At 52.3% G+C, this 5,000-nt stretch overlaps 1 non-coding gene across 1 annotated transcript; it reads left to right on the top strand.

Moving 5' to 3' along the window:
* Nucleotides 1–2,783: 2,783 nt before the first annotated feature.
* Nucleotides 2,784–4,647, top strand: LOC125797784 (18S ribosomal RNA). Its single transcript, XR_007436614.1, has one exon. It is a non-coding gene; the product is annotated as an 18S ribosomal RNA (ribosomal RNA).
* The last annotated feature ends 353 nt before the right edge of the window (nucleotides 4,648–5,000 follow it).

Genomic DNA, 5,000 nt, shown 5'->3' with positions numbered 1-5,000 from the left:
TGGCTGAGGACTGAGGCCCAGGCCTGGGTGAGTCCTCCAGGGCTGGTTCCCCAGGGGATTGGCTGAGGACTGAGGCCCAAGGACTGGGTGAGTCCTCCAGGGCTGGTTCCCCAGGGGATTGGCTGAGGACTGAGGCCCAGGCCTGGGTGAGTCCTCCAGGGCTGGTTCCCCAGGGGATTGGCTGAGGACTGAGGCCCAGGGCTGGGTGGAGGACTGAGGCCCAGGCCTGGGTGAGTTCAGCTTGGTCTACCAGTGGAAGGTGCGAAAAGTCGAAAAAAAAAAATAAATGACTAAGTCCAACTTGGTCTACCACTGGTTGGTGCGAAAACCTGAAAAAAATGACTAAGTCCAACTTGGTCTACCAGTGGTAGGCTCGAAAAGTTGAAAAAAAATGACTAAGTCCAACTTGGTCTACCAGTGGTAGGCTCGAAAAGTCGAAAAAATGACTAAGTCCAACTTGGACTACCAGTGGTAGGCTCGAAAAGTCGAAAAAATGACTAAGTCCAACTTCGTCTACCAGTGGTAGGCTCGAAAAGTCGAAAAAATGACTAAGTCCAACTTGGTCTACCAGTGGTAGGCTCGAAAAGTCGAAAAAATGACTAAGTCCAACTTGGTCTACCAGTGGTAACTCTGAAAAGTCGAAAAAATGACTAAGTCCAACTTGGTCTACCAGTGGTAGCTCTGAAAAGTCGAAAAAATGACTAAGTCCAACTTGGTCTACCAGTGGTAGCTCTGAAAAGTCGAAAAAATGACTAAGTCCAACTTGGTCTACCAGTGGTAGCTCTGAAAAGTCGAAAAAATGACTAAGTCCAACTTGGTCTACCAGTGGTAGCTCTGAAAAGTCGAAAAAATGACTAAGTCCAACTTGGTCTACCAGTGGTAGGCTCGAAAAGTTGAAAAAATAACTAAGTCCAACTTGGTCTACCAGTGGTAGCTCTGAAAAGTCGAAAAAATGACTAAGTCCAACTTGGTCTACCAGTGGTAGGCTCGAAAAGTCGAAAAAATGACTAAGTCCAACTTGGTCTACCAGTGGTAGGCTCGAAAAGTTGAAAAAATGACTAAGTCCCATTTGGTCTACCAGTGGTAGCTCTGAAAAGTCGAAAAAATGACTAAGTCCAACTTGGTCTACCAGTGGTAGGCTCGAAAAGTTGAAAAAATGACTAAGTCCAACTTGGTCTACCAGTGGTAGCTCTGAAAAGTCGAAAAAATGACTAAGTCCAACTTGGTCTACCAGTGGTAGGCTCGAAAAGTTGAAAAAATAACTAAGTCCAACTTGGTCTACCAGTGGTAGCTCTGAAAAGTCGAAAAAATGACTAAGTCCAACTTGGTCTACCAGTGGTAGGCCCGAAAAAGCTGAAAAAATGACTAAGTCCAACTTGGTCTACCAGTGGTAGGCTCGAAAAGTTGAAAAAATAACTAAGTCCAACTTGGTCTACCAGTGGTAGCTCTGAAAAGTCGAAAAAATGACTAAGTCCAACTTGGTCTACCAGTGGTAGGCCCGAAAAAGCTGAAAAAATGACTAAGTCCAACTTGGTCTACCAGTGGTAGGCTCGAAAAGTTGAAAAAATGACTAAGTCCCATTTGGTCTACCAGTGGTAGCTCTGAAAAGTCGAAAAAATGACTAAGTCCAACTTGGTCTACCAGTGGTAGGCTCGAAAAGTCGAAAAAATGACTAAGTCCAACTTGGTCTACCAGTGGTAGGCTCGAAAAGTTGAAAAAATGACTAAGTCCAACTTGGTCTACCAGTGGTAGGCCCGAAAAAGCTGAAAAAATGACTAAGTCCCACTCGGTCTACCAGTGGTAGGTCGAAAAAGTGCGAAATTTTTCTAAGTCCCCACTTTTGGTCTACCATTTCACGCCAAAAACTAGTGAGGGTGGCGAGCTCCAGGATTTCTGACCCCCTTCGCCCGACTCCCTTGCCCGACGAAGGTGCACTCCGGTCGGCCTCGGAGCGAGTTCGCCCGCGCTCTGGAGGATTTTTCGTCGGGGGGTTTTTCAAAGGGGTGCCGTCGGACTGTTGAGGAGAGTGGCAATGACTAGGGGTCCAAGCACTGGAGATGATTCTCCATTCATTTCTAAGCATGGCAGAGCTTAAATAAAGCCCCAATAATGGTTCCAAAGTGGATTTTTGGACACTATAACACGGACCCGATCCTACCCGACCAAGAAGCTCCGCAGGTCGGCCTCCGTCCCGCCCCCCGCCCCCCAGGCGGTACGGAGGAAAAACCAAACTTCCAGAGACGGTTCCAGGGGGGGTATCTCTTTCATTATTTTGACCCGATCGAATGGACTACCGAGCCCGCCTGGGTAGGCAACCGCGCGGCCCTCCGTGGCCACTGTGCGCGGTGCGTTCCTACCCGACCCAGCGGGTTAGCCTCCAGGGGGGTCCTCCGTCAGGGGGAGGACCTTTCCGAACCTATCCGAGGGAGTCGTAGACGGCCCGTCTATATCTCAATCTGCCCTACACGATAACCGGTCGGCCCGGAGCCGTCGGACTCGGATGCCTCGGTGGTCCTCGCGTCCAACCGAGCTCCAGCACCCGGCTTCAAAAAGCTCCGGACCCCCGGTTTCGGAACGAGCGTTTCCTTGTTATCCCCGAAGCAAGCGGGAACTCGCGCAGCGGAGTTGCCACACTAATTTCCACTGGGAGCAATGAGGGGTGAGCTCGGACGAGCCTCTCCGCCCGTCCCCCCCTCCCCGGGGGGTCCTTCGGACGGTACGGGGCCGATCCCTCTCCCCTCTAAGAACCAATGGTTTTTTCTGTGACAAAAACCACTCGCAGCAACCTGGTTGATCCTGCCAGTAACATATGCTTGTCTCAAAGATTAAGCCATGCAGGTCTAAGTGCACACGGAAGGTACAGTGAAACTGCGAATGGCTCATTAAATCAGTTATGGTTCCTTTGATCGCTCCACACGTTACTCGGATAACTGTGGTAATTCCAGAGCTAATACATGCAAACGAGCGCTGACCGGTCCTCTCTCGGGGGGGCCGGGATGCGTGCATTTATCAGACCCAAAACCCACCCGGGGGGACCCGCGAGGGTTTCCCCCGGCCCTTTGGTGACTCTAGATAACCTCGGGTCGATCGCGCGCCCACCGCGGCGGCGACGTCTCATTCGAATGTCTGCCCTATCAGCTGTCGATGGTAGCATAGGGGGCTACCATGGTGACCACGGGTAACGGGGAATCAGGGTTCGATTCCGGAGAGGGAGCCTGAGAAATGGCTACCACATCCAAGGAAGGCAGCAGGCGCGCAAATTACCCATTACCGACACGGTGAGGTAGTGACGAAAAATAACGATGCAGGTCTCTTTCGAGGCCCTGTAATCGGAATGAACGTATCCTAAACACATGGGTGAGGACCCATTGGAGGGCAAGTCTGGTGCCAGCAGCCGCGGTAATTCCAGCTCCAATAGCGTATATTAAATTTGCTGCAGTTAAAAAGCTCGTAGTTGGACTTCGGGAGTGGGCTGGCGGTCCGCCGCGAGGCGAGCTACCGCCTGTCCCAGACCCTGCCTCCCGGCGCCCCCCGGATGCCCTTGGTTGGGTGTCCGGTCCTCAGGGGTCCGGAGCGTTTACTTTGAAAAAATCAGAGTGTTCAAAGCGGGCACCAAACTCGCCTGAATGCCTGAGCTAGGAATAATGGAATAGGACTCCGGTTCTATTTTGTGGGTTTCCTGAACCAGGGCCATGATTAAGAGGGACGGCCGGGGGCATTCGTATTGCGCCGCTAGAGGTGAAATTCTTGGACCGGCGCAAGACGGACGAAAGCGAAAGCATTTGCCAAGAATGTTTTCATTAATCAAGAACGAAAGTCGGAGGTTCGAAGACGATCAGATACCGTCGTAGTTCCGACCGTAAACTATGCCGACCCGCGATCCGGCGGCGTTATTCCCATGACCCGCCGGGCAGCGTGCGGGGAAACCAGAGTCTTTGGGTTCCGGGGGGAGTATGGTTGCAAAACTGAAACTTAAAGGAATTGACGGAAGGGCACCACCAGGAGTGGAGCCTGCGGCTTAATTTGACTCAACACGGGGAACCTCACCCGGCCCGGACACGGAAAGGATTGACAGACTGATGGCTCTTTCTCGATTCTGTGGGTGGTGGTGCATGGCCGTTCTTAGTTGGTGGAGTGATTTGTCTGGTTAATTCCGATAACGAACGAGATTCCTTCGTGCTAAATAGTTACGCGGCCCCCCGCGGTCGCGGTTAACTTCTTAGAGGGACCAGTGGCGTATAGCCACGCGAGATGGAGCAATAACAGGTCTGTGATGCCCTTAGATGTCCGGGGCTGCACGCGCGCCACAATGGCCGGGCCAGCGTGTGCCTACCCTACGCCGAGAGGCGCGGGTAATCCGCTTAAACCCGTTCGTGACGGGGATTGGGGATTGCAATTATTCCCCATGAACGAGGAATTCCCAGTAAGTGCGGGTCATCAGCTCGCGCTGATTAAGTCCCTGCCCTTTGTACACACCGCCCGTCGCTACTACCGATTGGATGGTTATGTGAGGTCCTCGGATCGGCCACGCCGGGGCTCCTTCGCGGGGCCTTGGTGCTGTGCTGAAAAGTCGATCGAACTTGATCATCTAGAGGAAGTAAAAGTCGTAACAAGGTTTCCGTAGGTGAACCTGCGGAAGGATCATTACCGGGACTTGGGTTGGTAGTGTCTCCCAGTAGGCGCGACTCCCATTTCCACAAACAAAAAATGTTCAAGCCACGGCCCGACGTTGGGAACTACAGGGATTCCCTTCGGCCTTTTAATGACTTGATCGAAAAACGGTGTCCTGAGCAAAAAACGTGTTTTACGGCCAAAGGGAGACGGGTACCTGGCCCCCGAAGTCCGTCTGCGGGGTTTCTTACTCCGGAGGCGGCTCGGCGGCGCGGTTTGATGACCCCGAGTTCGCTTAGGCGTTCCGGGGCGCCCGTACCCGCGGCTGCCGTAAAACATTATTTCAAACCGTCACTTTTTGTGTCTGTTGGTTACATGGCTTCGAAACA

The sequence above is a fragment of the Astyanax mexicanus genome, unplaced genomic scaffold (assembly GCF_023375975.1).
Source record: "Astyanax mexicanus isolate ESR-SI-001 unplaced genomic scaffold, AstMex3_surface scaffold_53, whole genome shotgun sequence".
Taxonomy (NCBI): Eukaryota; Metazoa; Chordata; class Actinopteri; order Characiformes; family Acestrorhamphidae; genus Astyanax; species Astyanax mexicanus.
Note: the sequence above shows the minus strand (reverse complement) of the source record. Positions and strands in the feature narration are given on the sequence as shown.